Source organism: Corvus kubaryi, unplaced genomic scaffold (genome assembly GCF_017639235.1).
Source record: "Corvus kubaryi isolate FWS band 111438036 unplaced genomic scaffold, C.kubaryi_AGA036_p1.0 split2-37374, whole genome shotgun sequence".
NCBI classification, from domain to species: domain Eukaryota; kingdom Metazoa; phylum Chordata; class Aves; order Passeriformes; family Corvidae; genus Corvus; species Corvus kubaryi.
The window spans coordinates 1,935,670-1,949,242 of NW_024582082.1; the positions used below are offsets into that span (position 1 = coordinate 1,935,670).

The 13,573-nt window shown below is 44.1% G+C and overlaps 1 long non-coding RNA gene across 1 annotated transcript; it reads left to right on the top strand.

The window, feature by feature from the left end:
• Nucleotides 1-7,301: 7,301 nt before the first annotated feature.
• LOC121658193 lies at nucleotides 7,302-13,126 on the top strand. The gene is made up of 2 exons (XR_006013869.1): nucleotides 7,302-7,644; nucleotides 9,810-13,126. It is a non-coding gene; the product is annotated as an uncharacterized LOC121658193 (long non-coding RNA).
• Nucleotides 13,127-13,573: the final 447 nt, after the last annotated feature.

Genomic DNA, 13,573 nt, shown 5'->3' on the forward strand with positions numbered 1-13,573 from the left:
ATTCCTTCCTCTGTATGTTTGTCAATATTATTCACTGCTTAAATATGAATTGATGGCTTGTGTGCAGTGTTTCTTTGGGGGATCTGCCAATGCAGTAATGAAATGGGTGATCTGTGTGGCCAGCAGCAATTACTGTCCCCACTGTGCCTTGCCTTCACAGCCTGTGAGCCAGTCTTCATTTCTGCCAGTTGCACGGAAATTGCTTGTCCAGCTTGATGGGTTTGTTCCTCTCTCTGTGTCCTGTCACACAGCTGGGCAGCCCCGGGAGAGTCAGGTTTGCACAGCATTGGTTTGGGTTTCCTGCCAATTAAAAAAAAAAAAAAAAGAGAAAAGAAAAAAAACCCCCACAAACAATAAAAAACCCTCAAAGACCAGGTGGCTGGAGAAGGCAGAAGGGCAGATGGACTCGAAATTCGCAGGTGGGCAGTTTGTGAGGCTGTGCCAGCTGCTGTGCCAGCCCCAGCGGGATCCCAGCACCTGCACACCAGGTTGGCGGCACCAGCAAATGCAGCAGGGTGAGGGGAGCAGAAAACACACAGTGAGGAGCTGAGAAACCAGCCAGAGAGAGAGGAGGGAGTGTGAGTAGATGGGAGAGCTGTGGCACTCCAGTGTCCCCAGCAAAGCCATCGCAGTTTGCAGTGCCCATGCTCCAGGCTGGCATGGTGTGCGCTGTCAGCAGAGAACTTGAGTCTCAGCTCTGAGCCCTGGGACTTGGCACAGGAGCCAGTGTGGATATCCAGCTCCCAGGTGGCTCAGGGGATCCAGCACAAGCTCTGGATGAGATTGTGAAGGATCATATAGGCCTAACTTTTATATCATGGCAGGATTATATGATTTAGGATATGTAAAGGAAAACCATGCAAAAAGCTGTGCTTGGGTTAGGTCAGGCAGCAAAGCCTCTGACAGGACCTCAGGGGACACTGGCTGCCAGAACAAAGGAGCTCCCACACTGACCAGGCTTCTCTAGCCCTCTTCTGCTTCCTTCTGTGTTTCCTTTCTTTGCACATCTCTGCCTTTAAAATGTAACTTGGACATCACAGAAGCAGAATAGATGTTCTGTTTTGCTCTCCACCACAGCCTGGAGAAAAATGGGTGTTACATTAGAATTAATCTCGGGTACTACAAGTGATGAGAGGCCTCCAATTTTCAGGTCTAATCAAAATATGACTTTCTGAAGAACTTTGGATGTTGTCTCCTTAGCTGTTTCAGAAACTTCCATGCAGCCACTGCCTACTCTCATTATCAGACAGGGTTAAAATCATTCCAATAAAATGAGAAATCTCTAAAAAATTCTACTGTGCCTTCAAAATTGTATCAACTGTGATAAATGCTGAAACAGCCTGGTTCCTTTCCTACCACTTTTCATTTTTATGCACTTTCCATTCCAAGCGGCCCAAGGAAGAAAGCTGTGAAATTTCCATTCCTCAAGGTGCTTTCAGCAAGGCTGAAAGGGAAATCCAGTGGCAAAGGCTATGCCTGAAGTATGTCCAACTAAGAAGGCTTCAGATAATCAGTGAGATTAGCTCATCCAAATTGAATTGGAAACTTTTCTGTGGTTTTAGCACATTGCCAAAGCCTCACATACAATGGCACAAACATGACACAGTGCATCCTGTTGCTGTCTTCCCACTTGATTGATGATTAAAAAAAATATCAGAGCTCCGTGGCAGGTTTTGAATGCAGATTCCTGTAGGAACTTTTAAGAAAAAATTCAAAGTTTGTGGGGAAGAAAAAAACCCTTGGAAAAGCCTGTTCATTGAGATGTTCCCTAAAATGTACTTTTTACCTAATTTATTGTGGTTTTTCCCCCCAGGCAATGGCCAGAGTGAGCACAGCATGGGCAGACTAGCACTGGGAAGGTGGAGAAATGTTATTTTATTCACACAGGATCTAATCCCTGTCCTGCTGCAATCAGCAGCTCTGTTGAAGTTGATTGCCTCCAAAATTAAATTTAAGCCCAGGAACTCTGAGAACGTGTGTTCCATGTCCTAGCTGGGAGGAAACAGCAAAGGGTGGGTGTTGGGGAAGATGAAACAGGAAAACCTTGTAAATATGATTGCCTGACAAAAGATTTTGGGAATATGAAAACTACAGGCAACATCGAAATGAAAGCCACTTTTGAAATACCAAGTCTTAGTTACTGAACAACTAGAAAACAATGGTATGGCCACTGAAGATAATCCCCTCTTGATGGAACAATACCCTCTGCTTGCAAACAGGTCCAAGGGTCAGAGCAGACCCTACTAGCTCAGCAGAAGGGGTCCAAAGAGTAGTTTTTAGAAGTTAAGATGTAACACTCTATGGTAATATAAGAACTCTTATAGGCTGTATGTAAATGCTATAGGATTTGTATCTTGTACTAGATTGGTTAGTGACAATTAGAATATTCAGTACAGAAGAAGATTTATTGTATTGTAACCAGGACTTCAGGCACTCTATTCCTTACTTCCACTTCATTCCTTTCCTTCCTTACTTCCACTCTTGCTCTTACACCCTCTCTCTCTCTCTCACCTGCTTACTCTCTTGGGCCCGCTCAGAGCTGAGTCAGGCAGCTCTGAGCAGTGCCCCAATACCCACGTCTTTACAATAAACCGACTGTGTCCCAAGACCTGCCTATAGAGATCTCTCCGTCTCCATCCGTCTCCGTCTCCGTCCCGACCGAACCCGCACCTAACCTACAGGTGGGTGGACAAGGAGGGGGTGTTTTGCTTCATAATAAACAACAGCTGAAGGAGAGCATCAGCGGGCACCGGGGGCTCAGGGATGAGAGGGTGACACAGGGCCAGGGGCTGCTGGGTGTCACTGGGGGCTTCTGGGCCAGGCCTGTGAGAGTGGATGAGGGAGAGGAGAAATCAGCATGGCTTAGTCCCCATCACTTCCTTATTCTCCATCTCATTTTTCCTTATTCATTTGTGTCATTACTGTGTTCTTTTGTCCTCCATGCTAATTTGTTATTCTATTATCTGTGGAGGTGGCTTCACAACACAATTAAGGAAAAGAAATCAACATTCCCAACCTGCTCGGTTGTACTTGCTCTGTTAACTGTCTCTTGAAAATCTGTATTTAATTAAAATAGAACATTAGGATGCTGTTTTGGAAGGTTGCAAGACTGTTCTGTCTCCAATCCACTGAACTGTTTATTGATCTTTTCAGATTGCTTGCATTTGTAGTAATTTTTGATGCATTATGTTTTGTACTTATGTCAAAATCAAAATAACAATGGATTGGCATAAAGAGAAAAAAATCCCAGATTTTCTTCTTTTTGTCTGAAAAATAACAGGTATTTGCAAACTTCAGTCTTTTTCTTTTTATCAGAATAAGAAAAGAAATTTCCTGGGTACAAATAACAATAAATTGACCTTTGATATTTCTTTGTCCCTGAGATTAATTTATTCTGTTTAATTATGGGATTAGTATTCTTTTTTTGTGACATTGTTATCATTATTTTTTCTTTTCAGACCTATTCTACCTTCATGCTTTGGAAATGACTGATTGAACTGATTCCCTCTGTACCAAATAAATGCTACTCCCACTTCACGGGCATTATTTGTGCTGGAAATAATTGTTGGAAATTTTCAAAAAGCTGCATTCAAACCAGGACTATACCTGACTATTTGAGAACATAAACCCAGGATCCTAAACTAATTCATGAGCATGCACTGATCGGGGGTTTTCTTTCCCTTTTTTCACCGCCAGTGAGCAGACAGCCCCGCAGTACATAAAAATATCAATTTTCGGGTCAGGGGAGGACTTCCTAATTCCTCCATTTCCTGGTGTAAATCTGGGGTTGGTGCAATTTTGCTGCAGCTCCTGCCCTGGGTCAGCTCAGGCTTCCTCACACCAACCCAGTGATGTCTCACAGGGTGACCCAGGGAGAAATTTTGTTTAATGGGGTCAGCCAGGTGATGAGCTCTGCTCACAGCCATCCCAGCACCCTGAAAGTGAGACTCTTTGTTCTTTTGTCAATCACTCACATTTTTATAGCCATGCTCATAGCAGATTTCATAGGAAGTTCAGGGCATCAAGCCAAGGCTATTAAGAATGTAAATAACAGTAGTGTTTCTTTTCCATTGCTGTCTATTTGCCTTTGCCCCCTGAGAAGGAAGTTGATGTGAGGAGGGATCCCTTACCAGGAAATCAACTGGGTGTAAATCTAGGCTAATAAACTTTTTCAGAGACCCCAATTCATAACAAAATGCTGCAAAAGAAAGAGTTCATCCAAGAGTTAGGAGCTTAGCTAATACTTGCCCTTCCTGGAAATGAGCATACTGGGGTATGGTCTGCTCCCATATAGGTTTTAATTAAGAGCAACAACATCAGAGGGAAAAATCTACACATTTACTGATATCAATCTACAGTGGGGAGAGATTCTGCCCCCCAGTGGGGCTATTCAGTGATGAAATACGCAGTGCTGGAAACCTTTGCAGCTCTGCAGCATTGGGACGCTTCTTTCTCCCCAGTGAGTCCTGCTGGGGTGGGGTAGAGGTACCTGGAGAGAAGTCCTCACCAAATCCTGCTCCCACTGCCAAAGAAGAGCATAGAATGAGCTGGACTGGAAGGGATCTTAGAGCTCATCTCGTTCCACCCCCCCCTGCCATGGGCAGGGGCACCTTCCACTAGAATAGGTGTCTCCAAACCCTGTCCAACCTTGATCTTGGACACTTCCAGTGCCTAAATTGCTTGCTGAGTAACAAAGCCAAATGAGATTTGTGCCTTGAACCCCAAGAAAAAAACGAAGACTGTGAATCTGAAAATATTTCTGTGCAGGAGGAGTAACTTCCAAAAGAAGACAGTTCTCTGAACTCAAGTGTTCCTTACACACCTCTCTCTGCTCCAAGCACTCAGTAGTGAATATAAGTGAAATATTCAACTTGAGGCAGAGAGAAGTTTCCAGTAAAGAACTTCAGGGTCATTTATTTCTCTGTAAATCTAGGCTTTTAAATAAATTATATATATATATATATATATAAAAATAAGTCTCTGCAGCAATATACAGTTACCAGCTACAAAAATAAATAAACAGCCAGGGGCACAAGGAGCCTTGCTCTCTGACATTCTGTCACTTCTCAGGGGTACTTGCTGGTTCACCTTCAGACCTTCTTTTCCTCTTTGAATTCTGTTTGATTTTCTCTGCAAACTGTATTTGACATTTTGCATGACGGATGTACGGTAAAAAAAACATTTCATTGTCTTAAGATATTCTAGAAAGCCTGTTTGAGTTCTTTTTTAATTCATATATACATGCAGCTGCATGGTGAGTAAAGGTTTCCTCTAAGTAGGTCTGAAGATTCTTAAAATTCATGAGCCTTTTTCTGAGGTAAGGCATCCCCATCCCTATTTCAATATTTTATGGCTTGGCCCCTATGTTTTTTTGCTTCTGAGTTGATGTTTGCTCTTGAAATTGCTGATTTGTCATCCTGATCCTGCTAAATGAGCTGTTCACCTGAATCAAAATCGTTGGCCATCTGGCATCCATTTGAGAAAAGAACCCAGGTTGGGTATGTGAATAACAATCCCGATCCTCCGCCCCAGCCTCCAACCAGGCAGAAAAAGATCCACTGTCAGGGAGATGACTGAGAAATGTTGTTATTTGCATTAGTGATGGGCTGTGATCAGCACGTCCTCCAAGCTGCCTGCCCTGCTCCCATTTTCCCCTTTGTGTGGGAAAGCACCAGCCTCTGGCTTCATCTCCTGGAAGATGCTGTGGCTCCCTGGGGCAGAAGGACTGAGAGCTGCAGCTGCTTTGCCCCTCACCAGTGACTCCAGAGCTCGTGGAGTGGAGGCATCAAGAGCCCCTGTAGGTCTGATGTTTGCTGTGTGTTACAGTCCCTGGCACAGGGATTGCAGACAGCAGCTCTTACCCAGCCAAGTTCTCTGCCAAATCCTTTCTTTGCTCCTGAAGGTTTTCATAATAAACACTCTTCTGAGGCCACTCTGAATTTGCTAAAGCAAAATCTTTTCATTAGAGAGCTGGGCTGAATGTCTGAGATAATAATAATTGGAGGCTATTTACAGCAAGGGGATGAGAGGGAGTGGTAGAGCCTTGTCATCTCCGGTGTGTACTTCACTGCTTCTCACCAGAACACATCTGACAGGAGAAAAATTGACATGCAAGTCTGTATTTTATGTTGCAGTACAACCAGTATGTGCATTTTCCCCCAGTGAAAGCAATTCTTGGTTTTCCCTTTGATACTCAGAAAGGGAGGGGAAGGAGAACTGCTTGGGAAACTCAGCCTGAGATTTCTAGTCACAAGATCCCACAACAATCTTTGTCTCTTACAGTTTGAAATTAAGGAGACCATCCTCTGGTTACTTTTGGCCTTGTAAAAAGTTATAGGAAGTGCAGAGAGGCACATAGAGAAAGAAGAAAAAAATGATAAATATCAAAGAATTCTCATACTCATTTGTAAAGACACAGTCCCAAAAATTCAACATAAATCTACAAAATGCTTACACACATACTTAAACGCCTTCTGCATTAAGACCTGTTGCAGTTACTCCCTCCAGCACTACCTGTTGGATATAATGAGTTAATGAAGCTGGAAATGGCTCCATCACAGAGGTTATACTGGTTTCAATAAGAACTTTGAATCCAACTCAGAAACTACAGACAACAGCAAAGCGAGCCATGGAGAAAGCAAATGCAGAAATGGCCTCTCATTTCTCCCCCTTTTGGCTCATGTGAAATGAATCTCTCTGCATCCAAACTGATGAAAACCTGTGTGCCCCTGGAGCCACTCCTAAAACATGTCAGAAGCATCTATCTCCTTGTTAATCTGAAATTCTGTATCCATAAAAAAGTCAGCATCTCATTCAGATAAACCAGTCTGAGCACTCCGCTTCCTCTTCTGTTCCCTATTTATTTTTCAGGTAACAAGTAGCAGCACAAAAAATCTTGCTTTAACTGAGTCTTCTGAGACAGCTGCTGAAACACAGCTGAAATATTCAGATTGTATTTCTGGAGGTTTCTTCTCCTTGTTGCTGTGATTTTCTGCATGTCTCCCTGCACTACTTTTCTCATTCTCTGTGGTACACAGTCCCAGCCAGTGCCCCCTTGCCTGAGCCCACTGCCACAGATTACTTGGCTGGAACAAAACTCTGTCTCCAGCAGAACAGTAAGAGGAAAAAGGGAGAGCCAGGAGCGAGAGACAAAGATTCTAAATGCTGCTATGAAATTTCTCCTTTCATCTGTACAAAAACTCAGGGTGTAACAGCCTCCTGGCCGGTCTGGCAATTGAATTACAGAAGCATAAAGAATCCCTCTGCCTTTGCTGGATTAATTGTGGGATTCATTGTTTCACTTGCTCACAGGGAAGGACATTTGCCTGCATCGCTGCTGTTCCCTGTGCCTGCAAGCTGAATATGCAAGGAGAAACCAAGGTGTGGAGTGGGTGAGGCACAGAGTCCCCACCTACACACCCACTCCTGCAGCAGAGCAGAGCTGCAGGAACAAGCTGGCAGCTGCTTGCTGACAGCATGGAGAGAGCTGGAGCTGATTCCCAGTTATGTCACGGCTCTTGCTGGAGGGAAGCGCGTGGTGGTCCAGGCCAGAGGGAGCAGCACCACCCGGGGCTGCTGCAGCACTCCAGGTTCACTCTTCTGGGGAAAACAGACCTCTTTATTGCACTTTACGGAATTTCACAGGTAAAATTTAGCTCTGTGTTGTCCCTTAGCTACTACCACGAATGAAAAAGAGGACCTTGCCCCCTGTCCAAAACCTCGGAGTTGCATCCCCCCTCCTGCTGCAAAAAATTCAAGGGAATCTGTGGTGTTAAGGGCTCCCTCCATCTCCTCCTTCCAATTACTTCTCTGAAAGAGACAAATTTTGTTCCAAAGAAGTGACAGCAGCAGTCAGTGCAAAGGACACTTGACTAGGTGTCAAGCATCCTGCACAGAAACACTCCAAAATGCTTTAACAAAAAAGAACTGCAGCGAGATGTATTTTGCTTGGTGAAAAGAAACAATCTATGCAGTGAGTTCTGAGCGAGTTTGTGGCTTTGTCTGATAAGGGCACTGCTGCTGATAATGCCCTCTTGATGCTACTTAGCTGTAAGAAGCCAGCATAAGGCTGATCAGGACAAAGAGAAGATGCAGCTGTTGTAGAGGAAATTGCAGCATCTCCTTTTCCCTTCAGTTATTAAATAGTCCATAATAGTGAGAGGATGTCAAGAGCCAAGAAGTCAAAATATTGTTGGTATGTTATGCTATTTTACGCAGGAACAGTTGGCAGATTCTTCTAATTTTTTTTTTTTTTTTTTTTTTTTTTTTTTTTTTTTTTTTTTTTTGTCTGATTGGGGAAGAAAATTGTGGCTTCATGGAAAAAGGAAGGGGACCTGTTCCTACATATTGTGTCTTGTCATGCTGTGTACTGGAGATATGGAGAACTTCCCTAGGTTAATTCAATTTCACACTGCTTGTGACTACTCTGATTGACTGCTGACAGCGCATCCCAAATGTCCTCCACTAGATGTCCAAACTGAAGAAGAGAAGGCTCCAGGGGAGAACTTCTAGCAGCCTTTCAGTACCTTAAGGAGCTACAGGAGAGCTGGAGAGGGACTTCTGACATGGACATGTAGTGGCAGGACATGGGGGAATGGCTTTAAACTGAAGGAGGGTTGATGTAGGTGGGTATAGGAACAACTTTTGCTGGGATGGTGGGAAAATGGTGGCACAGGTTGCCCAGAGTGGTGGTGGATGCCCCATCCCTGGGAACATTCCAGGTGAGGTTGGACAGGACTCTGAGCATGCTGGTCAAGTTGAAGGTGTGCTGCCAGTGGCAGGGGCATTGGACCAGATGACCTTTAACAGGTTCCTTCCAACCCAAACTATTCTCTGATTCTATGAAACCCTCCTCACACAGAAATGAGCAGTGCACATCCTCCCGTCTCAGATCTCTGGCTCTCCTGGGTCTCACAGAAGGGTGTGCTTGCTGTTACAGTGCCAGGCCCATGCCCTTGGGCCAGCAGTCCCAGCTGGGGCTGGGGTCAGGTTTGGTGTGCAACTCTTGGTGGCTGAGGTGAGCAGTAGAGGGAGGAACAGTATTTGTTCACACAGTTGTACCAACAGCTCCGGTCTAGGAGCATGTTGTGACTGTAACCTGGCCATGTCAGAAAACCCTGGGCAGGGAAAAATGCAGCTGTTACACCCCTGCAATGTGACAGCTTCATTATTTGGATGTAGTAGGCAATAACAGCAACAAGAACTCACGAGGCCTTAAAACTGGAATGCCACTGAACTATTTGTGCTCCTATGGAGAGCACTGGCATCTGGGGGCACAGGGCGTCTCTGCTCTGAGAGGGGAAATAAAAAATTGGAGGCAGTATTCATTATTTCTTGGCCTGCACAGATCTGCCTTTTAGTGCTGTTCCCGATGCAGCAAGGATCTGGGAAGCTCTGCTGCATCCCTGTAGTGTGTGCATTTTCTTTTCCCAATACCATCTGCTATACTGATTTGTTAAAAAGGAAAATCAAATCTCTAATCCACTGCTGCTGTGTGAATAGAAACCCACTCAGGGCATTAGCTCTGTCTTGTCAAGGAACACAATGTGCCATTAAAACAAAAAGATGCCTCCAGCTTTGGGACAAAGGAGCAATGAAAACTGAATGCCACCCACTTGTGCCATGTGTGCTCTCAGCCAGGGGACAGGCCCAGGGGAGTGGATGGAACTGAAGTGTCACCCTCCAGTGTGTGCCAGGCTGAGAGAGGATATAGTCATACAAAAGCGATACTTTAAAACCTCCTTTATTTAATTCCAAATAATCTTCTTCTTTTTCTTTTTTCTTTTTTCTTTTTTCTTTTTTTTTTTCAGGCACAAGCAGTTCTGCAGTAGCTCAGAAGACAGAAATCCTAACCTGCCCCTTCCTGTGAATCTCCTGGACACCTCTTTGCAACAGGGCTGTGTGTGTTTGCAAGGACATTTATATGTCCTGTCGTCACACCGAATCACCCCCTCTCCTCTCCTCCCCAGTTCTGCCATGCCCACAGACAGGGAAAATAAAGCAACATGGCATAAAATTGGAATTCTGAGCTGTTGTGGCACCTAAAGATGTTCCCAAAGCCTGATCTCTTAGACCCCAGTGAAATGCTACGATTCCCAGTGCGTTTCTCTCACAAATTTCCAGCACCAGTGGCGTTAGATGTACCCATGGAAATCATTATGTTGGGAACATTCGGGTGGGAAGAGATTGAATACTTGCACTGGGAAGAAGATGAATAATAACACAGTTTCCTCCAGTGGCTTGAGGGCTTTCTGTTGTTTCCTTCTGAAGGAGCTTTGTTGGCCTTGCAGCTGCTGGGTGGCAGATGCTGATTTAGTGGGGCAAGGCCCCCCCGTCCCCTCCTGAGCCCGCGCTCTGCCATGCCATACACATTTCCCTTTAAATCCATGGCTGCTTATGCGTCATGGATGATGCCCACGAGTTTGCTGGCAGCCCTGCCTGCAGATGCAGTAATTAATCATCAAGTGACAGGGTGGCAGTGCCCCTCATTGACTTGGGGGTGATTAAGAAGGGCTCGCTTTCTCCCTGCCTGACAAAAGACAGCAGTGAGCGGAGCAGGGCTGCTCGCTGGGGAAATGCTGCTTCGGGACCACTGCAAAGCCCTGCATTTCCCGTAACATTTTCCATGCAGAAGAGTCACGAAGTACTTTGCAAACCAGCAAGCTGGGGGACTCAGGGAATGTGCAAACTCCAATATTCTGCAACTTTCCCATTCACCCACCCCTTGAGGCATTACAGCCTGTTGTGTGGCTATGAGACACCAAGCCACTGGAGAAGTTGCCTGGTACAGCAGAGGATTTTTCTAGAGGAAGAGTCTTTACTGTTCTGGAACTGAGTATTTGCAGCTCCCCAAGGTGTTAAAAATACAGTTGCCACTATTGAGTTTTGGTATTTCTACTTGCTAATCTAGTGCTGGGGGTGAAGGAGAACAGGAAACTGTTTTGCGTGGCACGCATTTAAAATGAGCTCCTGAACGCCCGAGTTTGGGCAGATCTCCCACCCAGCTAAATGAGAGATTTTTCTGGATAAGAATCTTGGCATTTGGCTATAAGCTGCTATTAAGAAGTAGAACGGTTTTCACTCATGAATATTCATGTGGCTATATTGAAATGTGTATACTATCACCACACAACTTTGCAAATGCTTGATTCCAGTCTATACTGGGGAAATGAGGCAGCTGGTCATTAGTTCACCTCCCAGCAATGACTTACACAAGGCAGTAGCTGTGTCAGCCTACCTGTGCCAGCTGCTATTATTCCTCTTCTATTTCACATAGGAAAGAAGCATTTCTCATCCTTGTAGTCACTTCCCTCCACCTGCTTGCATGGGAAATGGCTTTTATCATTTTCTGCTTAAAACTCTCGGCATATTTATTATTAATATTCTTATTATTACTCAATTGGGTAAAAAGAAAAGCAATTAGAAAGACTTCAGTGGGAACAATTAAATACAATAGTAGTGGAGCAATTAACCTGCAGATTAAGCATAAGGTGGCGAGCTCTTTGTTTGCCCTCCCTTTAAGTTCCTGCTGTGGAGGTGGGCTCGTAGAGGTCATCTATGGGGCTGAGAGCTGCCTGAATCCCTGTGGAGGAGGGAGAGGCTGGAATCGGGCTCAGGAGTCAGGGACCTCTTCTGCTGTTCCAGCTCTTTGCCAGGCTTTCCTTTCTTTGATTGTTGCTAAATCAAAACCATTGGAGTGGAGAGAAATTAAAAAGCGAGGGAGTCCTGTGGTATGGCAGAGAGGGCTCTGTGATAGCAGGAAGCTCCAGCTGCCCACCCCAGAATTTGGCACCAGCCACCCAGCCACAACAGGGACATTCACACAGCTATTCCCTTTGAGGCAGCCAGGTACAAAGTGACAGAGCCAAGGGTCTTCACCCAGCCAGCAACCGTGGAAAGGATACGTGCAATGATTTGTGGTTTTGGACAACTTGCAAATAGTTTTATTTATTTAGTTTTAACCTCTTGCCTGAGAAATCCATTTCAGCTTGTTCTTTTACCTTCACCTATTTTCTCTTTGATTATTTTTAAGTCTGATTTCATTTGGTGTCCTAAACTCTCGACCTAGGCTGTAGGGATTTTTAAAGGTGTATTTATTTTCTTATTTTTAGCTTTGTTTTACTGGTGTCAGCGGTTTGCTCACAACCCAAGCTCAGCCTTGATGAAGACAAAAGCGACTAATTCCTGTTCCCTCTCCTGGGTTCATCAGGAAAGAAATCTGTGGGAGCTGCAATAGCAACAATGATCTCTTAAAATCCTCTGAAACTGATTCTGAAATACCCTCAGACTATCCTTTGAAGTGGGAATTTTGGAGAACTAAAGCAAATATTAAGTTGGAAAAGGCTTTTATAGGCTCTCAGGTTTCCATTTCTAAGACTGCCAGTCTTGGGGATACCAGACTGCTCTTTAGGGAGAAGCATCCTGCTTTGAAAGGAACCAAGTGAAACAAGGAGAGAGGCCACAAATGAGCTTGAACATTGTGGAGTGAAAAGAAAAAGATATATAAATGTTTTTGGCAAGTTGTCATGATTATTATAGGATGAAGAAGAAGTGTGTCCAATTTATTAGTAGTCTAATTATCTAATGAATTGAGCATTGTTCAAACAAAATCTGTGTTCGTTCAAAATTGTTCAAATTTGTTCAAAATTGTTCAAAATTGTTCAAAACAAATCTGTGTTTGCCCTCAGAATGTAGAGATTTTTATAAGGACAAAGAAGAAGTTGTTTTATCTAGGCATCTCAAGAAGTCAATCTCTCGCTAGAAAGGGAAGGTGAATTCCATTAAACTGGTGGAAATTATAAAATAAACATGATCAAAGAAATTTATTTCAGCAGTAGTTTGTACATAAGTGAGTTTGTAGAGAGATGGACAGAGAAGTATTTCCACTGGGGTTCACAGACACAGATTGGTGGCTCAGCTGAAACCTTGATTTCAGTGTCACTGCTCAAGGAATGAAAAACCACAGCAAGGCTCAAGTCTGCTCCAACCACCAATCTAGCATTTTAAATCATTTCATTAAATGTTACTTTAATAATTGAAACAGAGACTGTTCCAGGAGGATTAGAGTAAGTGTTTGTAAGACATGAATGCGTTCAAAAAGCAAAAATAAAAAACATATTCCTGACAAGTCAAGTGGTACTGTAACATGCTACCACGCTATCACATAGGGAATAAAGACTGTGAGCGAAGGAAAAACTGAGCACTCTGTGATAGAAAAGATCCTAATCACCTCATATTGCAGAGAGGATCAAATCTGCAGGATTTGTTAACATCTGAAAATATTAAATGAAAAAAAAAGCTCAATAATGCTTTACAGATTTATCTTGTACTAGTGGAGAATCTGAAAGCACTTCTGCAGGCAGTGTTGTACCTCACATTTGTGGTTCCCATGGGATGGTCTGGTGCTGTGACTTTCTCCTAAATTCAGGGTTTGAGCAGGAAGGTGCCTCTGAGGGTAATTGCAAGTCTTGCTCTTTGGCTGCTGCCATCTAGGAGGGCTACAGAGAGCCACTGTCTTTAGACTCTTACCTTTGAGACAGACCTGTGGGATGCTTGGGAGCATCAGTTACTTGTG